General features: G+C 40.5%; 1 protein-coding gene across 1 annotated transcript in view; it reads left to right on the forward strand.

Moving 5' to 3' along the window:
- The window catches only part of tgfbr2l (transforming growth factor beta receptor-like), a 54,322-nt gene that overhangs the window by 291 nt on the left and 38,692 nt on the right, over window positions 1–15,339 (forward strand). The window lies entirely within an intron of this gene.

Genomic DNA, 15,339 nt, shown 5'->3' on the forward strand with positions numbered 1-15,339 from the left:
GCTCCAGCTTTTGCCACTGTGCAATCCGCAACATTCTTTTTAAACATTTGGATCGGACCTGAATTCGAATCTCAGATTCTAAATTTCACTGAGGACGACATCAGCTTTCACTGCGTAAATGCAGATTTTTCACAAATTTAACATTTGCAGCGCTTCACAGATCCCGAAAGCAGCTCTCTGCAATTGCCTACAATTAATCCCGAAAGCGCTTGTCTGTTGCATTGGTTCAGTCGCAGTGTTTCACAAAGGCAATAAAGTTAAGGACTGAGTTCTGTTTTTTTAAAAAAAATCTAGCCATTCAGTTCGTTTCTGTTAATAAAACCGACTTTAACAGCCATCATTTTGCCGCAGGGTAGGACGATTAACCTGTTTCTGAGTCTGCCCATTATGCTGGCAAACTTGTGATTGGGGGTGAAGAGGGGGGGACCTAAATGCGAAGGTGTTTACACACGAGTTTTAGCTCTTACGCTTAGGAAAATAATTTTGATTGAGGAGCTTTCTCTGCTTTTCACGGCATCACCAGCATGGAGTATAATTTGCTTCCCGACTAACACTGGGGAGTATATTATGAGATCCCAGTGGATCCCAGTCTTAGCAACAGCTAACTTCTTGGTAGCTGATGAAGGAGTTTTGTTTTGTAAAGGATTTCACGTAGAGGGTGACCCAGTGGAATACGTTTCGAAGTCTTTTCCAAACAATTCTGTTTTATTTTAATTCGCCAAAATGACGCTGTTAACTATTGCGAGTTACAACCCGATTTAAAGAGCACGGCATCAGTAGTCTCTTGGAAAGTCATTTTCCGATAGATACATGAATTGGATTTGTGGAGAATCAGGCTGGGAATTTCCAGGGTGTTTCTACACGCTAGAGGTCACTATTCAGACCAGAGGGAAAGCCCGGAGAGGAGGGTTTCATTAAGTAACAGTAAAAAAGTATGGAGTAACTGGCCAAAAGCATGCTTTGGCACGTTCTTCACTAAAAAAGGTATTCTATCATGGACCGGTTTGTTTGGATTTGGAAATAAGATTTACAATGTGAGTGTTGCTGTCCTGACGCTTTAGAATCGTATATATATACAGCAGAATGAGGTCATTCGGCCCATCAAGTCTGCACCGACCACAATTCCATCCAGGCCCTAACCCCATGCATTTCCCCCAGCTAGCCCCACTGTAGTAAGGGACAATTTACCATGGCCAATCCACCTAATCCACACATTTTTGGACCGTGGGAGGAAACCGGAGCACCCAGAGGAAACCCATGCAGACAGGGAGAATGTGCAATCTCCACATAGCCAGAATTCGAACTGGGACCCTGACGCAGTGAATTAGCAGTGCTAGCCATTGTGTCTTTCCACCTTTAGGCCCTGTTCATTATAAGATTTTTTTAAAAAATCAATTCTCCTTCACCGTAAAGTGTCCAATTTTCCTGATTTTCTGATAGATAGTGGTTTGTCACTTTCTCTCCAAGTGTTTTAATTCAGCTCACACTCGCTGAGCCAAATTAATGTTTTTCCACAATTTATATTAGGTGTAAACAACTCTTATAGAATCCCTACAGTGCACAAGAAGGCTATTCAGTCCATCAAATCTGCATCGATTCTCTGACAGAGCATCCCATTCAGGCTCTATCCCCGTAGTCCCACATGTTTACCTCCTAATCCCCCTAAACTACACATCTTAGGACACTCAAGGACAATTTACCATGGCCAATCCACATAACCTGCACATCTTTGGACTGCGGGAGGAAACCGGAGCACCTGGAGGAAACCCAAGCAGACACACCGAGAACGTGCAAATGACACAGAGTCACCCAAGGCCAGAATTGAACATGGGTCCCTGGTACAGTGAGGCAGCAGTGCTAACCACTGTGCCACTTTAAATAGTACATTTAACTCAACAGTTTTCTCAAATTATAATCATATTTCCACAATGCTCATTGTTTGAGGAGATGGTGACATAGTGGTAAAGCCAATGGATTAGTGGTAATGACACTGGTCTAGTGGTAATGACGCTGGATTAATGATCTTGTTTGTAATTCAGGATCCCAGGCTAATGCTCTGGGGACATTGCTTCAAATCCCACTATAGCAAATGGTGGAATTTAAGTTCAATCAATAAATCTGGAGGAAATCCAGTGACTATGACAACTAACATTTAAGTCAACTTGTTTTAAACATCCATCTGGTTCATTAATGTCCTTTACGAAAATAAATTTGTCATCCCAGCTTGATCTGTGGTCTGACCTACATGTGACTTCAGACCCACAGAAATGTGATTGGCTCTGAAATGGCCTAACGAGTCTTTCAATTCAAGGGGAATTAGGATAAGGCAACAAGTGCTAGTTTTGACTGCCCACATCCAATGAAATAATAGAGAAAGCCTGTCCTTTCCAAGTAACTCCACTCACTAATTATTTTTGAGGTGTTAACATAAGAAGTGCTTATTTAGTGCTATTGAGTGTCATAAATATTGACATACAAAGGGTTATTAAATGTTTTGATACAGGAAATAAGGGAACTGCACATTGCGATAGTCTTTATTGGGAAGCTCTTCCCTCTGCTTTATTATTTCCATATAAACATAAATATGTTATGTTCACTGTCCACATGGGCCCCAACACTTTGCTTACTTACCCACTTCATTTCCTAGAACTGCATCCACAATTGGACTAAAAGCATTTTGACCTAGAAGATAGACTTGGACATGTTATAGAAATCTTTCCTCTTCCAATTATGTTACTTTTTTCCCAATTTACAGGAAAGCAGCGAGATCTATCTGTTAATGAAATACAACACAATATTTGTGGTATGAACTAACAATGCATCCAGGAAGTAAAGAATGAGGTTCCTTTTTCTTTTAATCTTCAATACTAGATTGAAATATGAATGAAATATAAAATAATACATTATATAGTTATGAGTTCCAAATAACTTTGTAATTGCTTTTGGTTGATGAGATGCTGATTTATCTGAGGGGAACATCAGAAATTCTGGTTAGGAGAGAACCCCAGTTAGTTTAAATCACCAAAGATACTTTTGACCTTACCTTTTATTAGGTAGCAGGAGAAGATCATTAATAAGGAAGTACTGATCGAACAAACATTGAGACTGTGATAATTAGTGCTCAGCAGTTAGGCTGGGCAGGTTGGACAGCATATGCTTTTCAAAGCAGGTTTTTCATCAGAACTGGGTGGATGACAAAAGGAAGCAGGTCAACAATAAAGGTGTTAAAAGAACGTGTTGAGGATTCACTTGAAGAAATGCAAAGTGGCCATTGGCTCCTGAGAAAATTTGGTCACTAACAGTCAGCAATGATGTGTTACAGTGAAAGGAAAAATAAAGGACCTAAAACTATAATGCTGTGGAGGCAAGCTGCAAGAGGCAGCAATATTAGTAATATCAGAGGAATCAATGGAAAATCAATTGATTGGACCTCACATATGGCTGTGGTCGGAAATATCTGTCACGTATTGGCCTGAAGAGTTAAGTTCATCTACTTCATGCTCCTTCGTGAAGATATTGCCTTCCTTGAGTAAAGGTACACACTATTTTGTTGTGGCCTGAGTTAATTTAATCTCTGATGTGCTGTACATGAGACTTAATCATCAATAGAGACATGTAAATTGTCAAGAATTGCCAAGTGAAAATCTGATTTGAAAAGAAGTAATAGGAGTATGAAGATTTGACCTCACCCCCACAACCCCCTCCCTGCTCCCATGATCAAGATGAAATGCAAGGTGCTCAGATGCAACTTTAGTTCTTTTGAAACTCTGGTCGCTGGTTAGATGGGAGATGTTATTTTAATTTTAGCATTTAGCACTATTACTTTAATAACAGAAAGGTACAAACACAAAGCTGGTGTTATTGGAGACAATTTATTTTAATTTCTCATCTGATGTTCTTATGAAAGTAATTATTTCACTCTATTGTGTATACATTTATACATGTTATGCTCTGATTATGTGCTGAAATTTTGAATTTCTTTCACAGAAAGGCAGGTTAATAGGGTGGTAAAAAAAGGCAAATGGCACACACCTTTATCAATCAGGGTTTAGATTACAAAAGCACAGAGATCATGATGGAATTGTATAGAACTTTGGTGAAGCCGCAGCTGGAGGATTGTGTGCGGTTCTGGTCACCACATTATAGGAAGGGCAATAATGCACTGAAAGGGTGTTCATGTCTGCTAGCTGAGGAGATTCACCAGGATGTTGCCTGGGATGGAACATTTAAGTCATAAGGAGAGGTTGGATAGCTTGGGTCATTTTCTCTGGAGCAAAGACTGAAGGGTGACCTGATTAAGGTGTTTAAGATTATGAGGGGCATGGACAGGGAGGATAGGGAACAGCTGTTCCCTTAGTTGAAGAGTCAGTTACAAGGGGGCACAAGTTAAAAGTGAGGTGTGAGAGGTTTAGGGGGGATTTGAGTAAAGTCTTTTTTACCCAGAGGGTGGTGACAGTCTGGAATACACCTGGGAAGGTGGAGGGCGGGATGCCTCACATCCTTTAAAAAATACTTGGATGAGTACTTGGCACACTATAACATTCAAGGCTATAAGCCAAATGTTGACAAGTAGGATTAGGTGGGCAGTTCAGGGCCTTTCATGTGTCAGTGCAGACTTGATGGAATGAAGGGCCTCTTCTGCACTGTAGTATTCTGTGATTCTGAGTTGGGATTGGTACCCACTACTGTATAATGGATATAGTTAGATGGAATTTTGAATATGGAGTGATTTAGTTTGCCTTATTTATCAAAATTAGACATAGTTTTGGCAAGGTTTTAGCATTTTATCAGTGAACTGTATTGCAGAAGCTATAAGTATTACCAGCTCAAATCAAGAATGAATTGAGGTCCTAGAGGCCAGTTGAGTTGAGCTACTGAAATTGTTTTTTAATGGTTCGAGTTTTTATCAGTTCAGCATATTGGCTTGTTCTCATTATTTCATTCTGTTGCTGACCTTAGGCATCGAAAGAGGACTGGCTATCTCACACTGCATTTGTTTTTGAGTTGGGTGCTAGGCAAATACTTGAATGCTGCCATTGATGTGGAACTGATGATGCTGTGAAACTGAAGCCAAAGTGTATGATTGTGAATGTAAACCCGACTACTAAACCATGCTCAGCTTTTTTCCATAGAATTACCTTTGAAACTGGTTCAAGTAAAACTGATGCCAAATAATTCCTGGTGTATATTTATTAAAAGCATTTGTAATCTGTGTACCAAACGTATTCAGCCACAAAGCTAAGAACGTTTGCCAGCACTAATCCACCAATATTTGAGAAACATGCATAACACTGCAAACACAGCATGGCGGCATATATGAATTTGATAAACAAAATTCAAGGAAAATGATTCATCCTAAGATCTGAATGTACTTTTAATTTTGGACTTATTGTTCACAATTACATACATATGAATTTCTGTTCCATCTTAAAATTGGAATCCATTCACATCATCATGATTAGCACCAGCTACTCATCAGAGCAACTGTTGTTGAGAACTTTAATTAAAGACGTGCTGGTTAGCTGAATTGGCCATGCTAAATTCTCCCTCAGTGTACCTGAACAGGCACCTGAGTGTGGCAACTAGGGGATTTTCACAGTAGCTTCACTGCAATGTTTATGTAAGCCTACTTGTGACACTAACAAATAAACTTTAAACTTTAAAACTAAATTTTAAGAAACACAGAAGGAGGTCATTCAGACCATCAGGTTTGCACAAATTTTTTGAAGAGCAATCCAGTTAATTCTACTCCTTCATTCATTCCACCTGGGCAGAGTTTAATAGCCCCTCCTGCTAGACCCGCAGAAGTCAATGGTCCTTTGAATGACTCACTGAATTATCTGGTCCAACCTTTGCTGCAATGGAACCAGAAATATCTGCAATTTTCTTCTCTTTCAGATGTTAATTCCCTTTTGAAGGCTATAATTGAATCTTATCAATTACCCTATCAGGAGGTGCATTCCAAATCTGAACTAAAAGTTGCAATTAAAAAATTGCTTTTCCTCAAGTTGCCTCTGGTTCTTTTCCCAATCACCTTAAACCTGTGCCCTGTATTTATCAACCCATTGATCTTTATTTACCACATCTAAACCCTTCATGATTTTAAACACTTTGATCAAATCACCTCTTACCCTTTGGTACTCTGAGGACAACATCTTCAGTTTCTCAAATCTATCCATGTAACTATCATCTTTCATCCCTAGAACCATTCTAATGTATCTCCTATCCATCTGCTCAAAATTCTTCAAGTCCTTCCTAAAGCATAGTGCCCAGGATTATACAGAATACTCTGAGTGTGAACTAATATTTTATATAAGCTTAATGTTCTAAAATCCCTTATGAGGCAAAACATCCTCGCAGCATCTTTGATGACCTGTGATCAGATATATCTCACTCATATTTGGCTGGGCATTTAATCATACTATGGAAATCATAAGAATATGTAAAGCAATGTATTTTTCATTGTTTGTGTGATGGAAACGTTAGGCATAGCAGATGCCTGTTTTTTCCTGTTACTAAGACTGGCTGAGGTTCCTTTTAAACTAAATCAGTATCACAGTTTAAGGTTAAAGTTTATTTATTAGTCGCAAATAAGGCTTACATTAACACTGCAATGAAGTTGCTATGAAATTCCCCGAGTTACCTCATTTTGGCGCCTGTTTGGGTCAATGCTCCTAATCAGCACGTCTTTCAGACTGTGGGAGGAAACAGGAGCACCCAGAGGAAACCCACATAGATATGGGGAGAACATGCAAACTCCACACAGACGGTGACCCAAGCCGGGAATGGAACTTGGGTCAGTGCTGCGAGGCAACAGTGCCACTGGGTAACTTTATTTCAATTCTTCTATTTTTGCCACTTAGCAAAATAATACAGAGACCATAGATAGACCATCTGAAGATTGCAGATGAGCTGAGGTGGATTGGTTCCATCCAAGTGCCAGGTAGAAATGCCAGTCTGTCGAAGGTGCACTTGGCTTTGAGGAAAATTGAAGGCTCTCAATTCTCCTTTCACCAATTTCTTCCTGCCTTTGGCTCACTTTCTCTGTTTATCCCACTGCTTCCCACCCTGAGACAGCCTACCCATACCTTTCTCTTTCTCTCTCCTCCTGACCACAACCAATTCCAGAGTGGATCCCCTCTCCCCTCAAGTCGATGTTTTCCATTAATTCTCTAGAAAATTCAGCCTGTGTCATGTTTTTCTTTCCTCTAATCTTTATCCACAACATTCAGCTCAAACATGTGGGCAATTCACCAGTCTGCAGCACTGGTTTGGTCTATCTGGTCCCACCCTGGATCTCATCATTACTTTTCTCCCTCTTCTTTGCATTCGAAGAGAGAAGTAGTAGAGGAGATTAAAATTCAGAGAATAATAGAGAATGCAAGAAGAGTGGAAGATATATGCAACAATGTACAAACAATTGAGACCATTAAGGGAGGGAACATTTCTTTTGACTTACCATAAATAACCCCACAGGGGATCCAATCATTGCCTCCATAAAAAGTCTAGCATGTGTTTTGTCTCCAAGTCACACCCTGGCGTAAATGTTTGGAATAATTTCTCATAAGTGCACTTTTTAGCTGATTAGCTCAATTTTCATAATTAAATTCAGCCTGCAAAGTCAGACTGGCATTCTTACAACTACTTTCTTTAATACTTAAAATAGCTCTACTGCTTCCAGAGGAATTAGTCCTGGCTTCAAAAGCAGAATTATAGGGCTGAATTTTCCCAGAAATTTGCAAAGGCCGATAGGAAGTGGGAAAAGTGACACTGAATCCGCTGACAGCAATGGCAGCTTGCTCCACTGTATAGTCCCAAACAGCAAGAGGCAGGTCCTGCAATGTATTGTTGTCAGGGAGGCCTCTGATTTGCTTGCTCTGCCTGCAATGTAGTCCTTCAAGGATTGGGACGCCATTTTTAAAGGCCGTCCCAGGCAAAGGAGTTCAACCTGAAACCACGCTTGGAGCTGTTTTGACAAAGGGTCATTCGGGTTCAAAACGTTAGCTCTATTCTCGCTCCACAGATGCTGTCAGATCTGCTGAAATTTTCCAGCATTTTCTGTTTTTGTTTCAGATTCCACTATCCACAGTAATTTGCTTTTAACTTTGACCATTTGACAGTCAAATAAACATTTAATCTAATGGCTGCCTCTGCTAGCTAGATTAATGATTCTAAAATGTATAACTTTAGCTAGGGGAAACTATCTCTGTGCATATAATTGCTTTTCCCTCTGTCTACAATTAAACTGCTTGGCAAACCCGATTCGTTCTGAAGGATTTGAAAAAAACTTAATGAGGAGCAAAGATAAGCCGTTCCAACTAACATTAGAATGTTGTATTATCTTTAGAATGTGTTTTTAAATATGTTAGAGAAGAACTTGCAGCTTCCACTTTTAATTAGTACAGAGCCAGGTTTCTGAAACTAATGCAATGCTGTATTTGTGCCCACAGACAGACTGTCTCTGTTTACGTCTATCTTTCTTCTCAACTTGCTAATTCTTTTGCCCACATCAATGTTCCATTTACTTGACTTATTATTTTCATCAAGTTTGATCTCATCAGCTTTCATTGGCTTTTTTTTCAATATTCACCTCACAAGTTATTTTTCATTGCTCTTTGCTTTACCTATTAAGTTCTTTTGGAATTCACTGTGATAATGATTCCATTTCCAGAGGTGAGGAACATAAGTCCGCACAGATTATATTCACTTCCCTTCCAATTGTGTAACATCAAACTCTCCCATCATTAGTGACTGACAACTACTCAGAACAGCAATGATTGCAATAGTTGCTTATCCATGGTATTTGATGTTAAAAGTAGATATTTCTATTCCAAAATTCTCCACTTGAAAGCTACTGAAATGGTTTACTTAATATATTGGAAGGAATCGCAGAATGTAATTCCGATACATCAGCTAAAATGAGAGGAGAATGCTACCATCAGTCTAATAAAATTTGAGCAACTGAGGACAAATTTTACCTCCTTTTCTCACTGCAACATTACTCAAACAGTATGCTTTCCATATGTGTCTGGCATGATCGCACTGCAGCCAACTGTTTTCCCAGGTTCAGCTAAATTACGTAGGTTGGGCAAGTGCCAGAAAGGACCATCTCTTCAGATTTGATGCATATACAAAATAGTGAATGGGGCGTAACCTTGGACTGGTGGCATCTGGAAACAAAAGAGCTTCACATAGTGCCAATCTGCTATTCAGAAGATTTCAAACATAGTTCCTATGTAAGATAATGAAGGAGGAGACTGAAAATTCTTACCAGTAAGTTTCCATGATTGGAGATGCGTTCCCAATGTTCTGCCAGAAAGTGCACTGAAAGACATTATGACCTCACTTTGCATTATCTAAATGGAATGCAAATAATTGCATCTGTTTCATGTAGGAGTTGTGGCCCATATGTTTGGCCCCAGGAAACACACATTATGTGCAGAAGGGAAGGAAATCCAATATACGTTTCCATCCCTATTTTCACTCTGTAATGCTCTGGGAATTGTTGCATGCAGAATATTATGGACAGAAAAACTGACCCTAATTTATCACTCAAAGTTAGTGTCCATACCATAAATTAATATAATCACAAAATGAGATCTCAAAACAATCAGTTAAAATTTACTCATTCAAGGACCCTACAGTGGCAGTGGCTTGAGCTTTAGCATAAATCAACATCATTTTCAGATTGCAACTGCCCTGCTTATACCTGATGGAGCAAGTTAAAATTGGCCAAATTCAGTTTACAAAATGCCTCTTATTGTAATGGATCACAAACAGAAGATCTTCCATTGTCCACAATACAGATTCCTTTCTTTACATTGATAGACACTGGAAACTGACAGATGGTTGAGAATGCCCACATTTTAATGTTGTGCACATGACATAGGAATATCAATGCATGGAAATGAAGACAAGTTCAATACAAATAAAATCAATTAATTATTCTTGGGCTGTTGGGTTGATTTATGTTAGGCACATGGAAGTTGGTTGTTGTGGACTCAGAAATAAAGTAACATTTCACACAATTCCTTGCCCCATGAAATTCTTCAACTCATTGAGAAGGCAACTAAAGGGAGTACAGATATTGAAGATTTTATTTTAGTTATAAGCTTTTATTCAACTATACGCTGACTGCAACAAAAAAATGGATTTAGTTTTATAGGCAATAAAATCAAGCTGTAAATGATAAACTATGGGTTGAATTTAAACCAGCTGACTGTGACAGGAAATATGATGGCTGCACTCAGTTAATCATGGGAGAGACCTCCAGCTGTGTTCACCCCAAGACCGAAAAATCCGCCCGAAAACCAACAGATCTTTGTAGGGTCCTGAATCGCTTGCTACGATTCCTGTGACGGGTGAGACAGAAAGATTTTGCCCTAAGCATCAATCTCCTGGTGGCAGGAAAAGCTCCTGTCATTAAGACAGAGACAGAAAGGCGCTAATATGAGAAACTTGCCTATTCGTGGTGGGATGTCAATTAAGATCATTAATGAACCGTTTGATACCAGTTATCCCTGAACCCACCAATCACTGTGTTGGGAGATAGGCCGGGGGGGAGGGGTCCCCAGAGCTCCAAAGTTCCAGGGATCAGAGTATTCAGAGGGGAACTGGTGGATGTGGTGTTTTTAGATATCCAGAAGGCGTTTGATAAGGTGCCTCACAAAAGGTTGCTGCAAAAGGTTAGGGTGCACGGAGTTGGGTGTAAGGTGTTAGCGTGGATAGAGGATTGGTTGTCTAATAGGAAGCAGAGAGTTGGAATCAATGGGTGCTTTTCTGGTTGGCAGTTGGTTACTAGTGGAGTGCCACAGGGATCGGTGCTGGGGCCTCAACTGTTTACCATTTACATAGATGATCTGGAGGAGGGGGCTGAGTGTAGGGTAACGAAATTTGCTGATGACACGAAGATGAGTGGAAAAGCAAATTGCATGGAGGGTGTGGAAAGTCTGCAGAGGGATCTGGATAGGCTGAGTGAGTGGGCAAGGACCTGGCAGATGGAGTATAATGTCAGCAAATGTGAGGTTAAGCACTTTGGTAGAAATAATAGTAGGAGGGATTATTATTTAAAAGGCGAAAAGCTGCAGCATGCTACGGTGCAGAGGGACCTGGGGGTCCTTGTGCACGAATCGCAAAAACCCAATCTGCAGGTGCAGCAGGTGATCAAGAAGGCGAATGGAATGTTGGCCTTTATAGCGAGGGGGATAGAATATAAAAGCAGGGAGGTCTTGCTGCAACCGTACAGGGTACTGGTGAGGCTGCAGCTGGAGTACTGCGTGCAGATTTGGTCGCTGCACTTGCAGAAGGATATATTGGCCTTGAAGGGAGTGCAGAGAATGTTCACTAGGCTGATACTGGGGTTAGCCTATGAGGAGAGATTGAATAGATTGGATCCGTACTAGTTAGAGTTTAGAAGGCTGAGGCGGGATCTTATAGAGACATATAAGATAATGAAGGGGATGGATAGGGTAGAGGTAGAGAGATTCTTCCCGCTTAGAAAGGATAGCAGGACTAGAGGGCACAGCCTCAAAATAAGGGGGGGGGGGTGCAGTTTAGAACGGAGTTGAGGAGGAATTTCTTCACTCAAAGGGTGGTGAATCTTTGGAATTCTCTGTCCATTGAAGTGGTGGAGGCTACCTCGCTGAATATATGTAAGTCACGGGTAGATAGGTTTCTGATAGACAGGGGAATTAAGGGTTATGGGGAGAAAGCGGGAAAGTGGAACTGATCCACTTCAGATCAGCCATGATCTTTTTGAATGACAGGGCAGGCTCGAAGGGCTAGATGGCCTACTCCTGCTCCTATTTCTTATGTTCTTATCAGGGCATTCCAACTCTTGGGTGGCCTTCAGAGTAAAGCATTCCCTCTGCCACCTTCCACCCCTTTCTGCCCGAGATGGGAAAAAGGTTAAATGTCATTTTCCCAACCTACCCACCATCTAAAAATTGAGGCTAGGCAGGATAAGGCTGTTATGTGGCCATCAAGATTCTCACGGCCCTGCCTGCCCAGGCATCCAATTGTGTCTGGGTTTCGGCAGGCAAGTTCCTGAGGAAAATCCAGTCCATTCAATTTTACCCTCTGCCCTGACTCAGAACCCTCCTTGGCGGAGCATAAAATTCTGCCACGTGTTAAGGACAGGAGTGGGGTTAATTTGGATAGCATTAGTTTCTTCCTTCATCACCCGTCCATAAACAGAAAGGTGTTTTGATTTACATCCCCCTTTAGAAGTGGTGGCACATTCCCCAACCCTTTGGTTTTGGTGTAATTGAGTTTTCTATTAATACCCTCACAGCTAACTTGAGATAGGATGAACTCAAAGGATTAGTATAATTGCACATGCACAAAACATGGGAAGAGGGTCACAGTGTTGCATGCTTTGTATCCATACAGTACAAGAGGGATAGTGAAAAGAGAGATTTAGAATACAGAGGCCACATAGAAAATAACATAAATATTGTTTCTTATGAGTCCCAGAGTCCAGAATCCAAATCAGGTATTCATTCATAGAGATTAGTGAGCTGAAAACTGATGCTGGATAATTCACTTTTCTGGTGGTGTCGATTTCTGATGATAGAATGAGCATGCAGAGATTAATCAGACTTGTAGGCAATGGTACTGAATTTCCAGTAGAAGCAGTGTAGATGGTGAAATTTGAATTCAGTAAAAATCTGGAACTGGGACAGAGTTTCTTGTCTGAGAGACTGCTATTCGGATACTGAAGTAAGAAGTCCAACAAGGCAATTGTACTGATTCCACTAGCCAGAGGGTGATATCAGATATCTTCCACTGCTCCACACTGTCTTTAACAAGGATGTGAATCACTCATCTGCAACACCAACTTTGTTGAATATCTCAACCATTGAGAATTGAAAGGAAGGTTATGGGATCCTTTGTCATGGCAAACAAACAGACTCTTGTTGGTCAGACTGAGTTATGAAATGCAGGTGACCTTTGCATTGCTATCCTTGAATTTGGTCTGTGCAGCCCAAAGGGGTCAATAGTAATTCTTTTTGGATAACAAAGTGCAAATTTCTCTAATACTACTCTGTAGCTCCTTTTAGAGGATATTAAGAGATAGCAATACGAATATCTCTCTATATATAATGTAAATATATAGGATAAGAACATAAGAACATAAGAAATAGGAGCAGGAGTAGGCCAACTAGCCCTTCGAGCCTGCCCCGCCATTCAATAAGATCATGGCTGATCTGTCATGGCTCAGTTCCACATTCCTGCCCTCTCCCCATAACCCTTAATCCCCTCTCTTATCAAAAACCCATCAACCCGCGTCTTAAAAATATTTAGCGAGGTAGCCTCCACCACTTCAACGGGCAGAGAATTCCAGAGATTCACCACCCTTTGAGTGAAGAAGTTCCTCCTCAACTCCGTTCTAAACCGCTCCCCCTTTATCTTGAGGCTGTGCCCCCTAGTCCTACTGTCCTTTCTGAGCGGGAAGAGTCTCTCCACCTCTATCCTATCCATCCCATTCATCATCTTATACGTCTCAATGAGATCTCCCCTCATTCTTCTAAACTCTAACGAGTACAAGCCTAATTTATTCAGCCTCTCCTCATAGCTCAACCCCCTCAACTCCGGCATCATCCTAGTAAACCTCCTCTGCACTCCCTCCAAGGCCAAAATATCCTTGCGTAAGTACGGCGCCCAAAACTGCACACAGTACTCCAGCTGCGGCCTCACCAATGCCCTATACAGCTGCAGCAAGACCTCCCTACTTTTATATTTAATCCCCCTCGCTATGAAGGCCAGCATCCCATTCGCCTTCCTGACCACCTGCTGCACCTGCAAGCTGGGTTCTTGTGACTCATGCACAAGGACCCCGAGGTCCCTCTGCACCGTTGCCTGCTGCAGTTTTTCTCCACGCAAGTAATAATCCTTCCTACCATTATTCCTACCAAAGTGGACCACCTCGCACTTGCCAACATTAAATTCCATTTGCCATTTCCTGGCCCATTCACCCAGCCTATCTAGATCAGCCTATCTAGGATGAGATCTTAGTCCCTCATACATGACTCCCTCATTTTTGAAGGACTGCTGTATGTATTTTTAACCATCTTAACAGCTTTGTCTGCCAGTTTCAATGATTTTTGAATATCTGTCCTGAAGTCCCTCTGATATTGCACCAATCTCAATAGTACAATTAAGATTATACTGTCTTTCTGTATTGTTCTTCCCAAGTGCATTACTTCACACTTAGATGCAAATTGCATTTGCCATGTGCTTGCGCTTAAGTAGTTGTTTAACACAGAAATAATACACCTTAGCCAAACAAAGTTCATTGCAACTTGCATTTTTTTTTAACATAAAAATATAAAGATATAGGATCTGTGTAAAATATATCAATGTGCCAACGTTCCCATGGTATTTAAAGCCTGTGGAAACTATATATTAGGGTAATGTAAAACTTACCTGATTGGCAGTTTTGCCAATGCTGACACAAAAGATCATTTTAATCTGATTTCTGAAAGAACCAGATGAATTCAATAAAACGGTCAGATATCAGTCAACTTGAACCTTATGCATGGCCTCAGGTACCGGGAAGTGGTGTTTTAGTCTGTATCTATGAAAACAGACTGAACAAGTTGGTTATTCCTTCTGTATGAGAAACTGACAACCTGGATGTAATTTGCTTCTTCTTAATGTGTTTTTTTCCCTATTCCCATTTCCCTTTCGTCTTCCCCAAGTGGCCTTTTCTTCCACATAATCTCCACAAGTAGAAGCTGTATAAACGCAAATGTATTTTATAAATTAATACTTGAAAAAAAACACATTGAGGTGATCCATGGATAAGTTCAATAGTAGGTCAAGAGTTTCTCAAACGTTTGGTACAAAACACAAAATGCAGAAGTAAAGGAACAGAACAGGATAGCCATCCCTTTATCTGCAAATTAAATCTCAATCATGGAATCTTCAGTACTACAGTATAATTTAAGTATCAAAATAGCATACAGCTTCCTAAATAGCTCAATGTGAGTTCATGATTACCTGAGCCATACTGATAAGTACAGTCCCACTTTTAATCTGTGATGTTAATTTTGTTCATCCCAGCTAGTTCAATTTAAGGATACTAATCAGTTGCAGTGATCAGAGTAAATGGGGTAATATAAGCTCTAGCTCCTGATTGTTATCCCATGATCCCTGCTGAAGGTCCCTAAGGAGCATTAATGAACCAGATGGGCTTTAAAGACAATCGACACATGGTTTCATAGTCATCATTGGATTTTTAATTCCAGATTTGTATTGATTTCAAGTTTCACCATTTTTCGTTGTGGGATTTGAACACTGGTTCCTAGAGCTGTTTAGTAGTCCAATGACATTGCC

Source organism: Carcharhinus amblyrhynchos, chromosome 11 (assembly GCF_965287045.1).
Source record: "Carcharhinus amblyrhynchos chromosome 11, sCarAmb.v2.hapA, whole genome shotgun sequence".
Classification (NCBI taxonomy): Eukaryota; Metazoa; Chordata; class Chondrichthyes; order Carcharhiniformes; family Carcharhinidae; genus Carcharhinus; species Carcharhinus amblyrhynchos.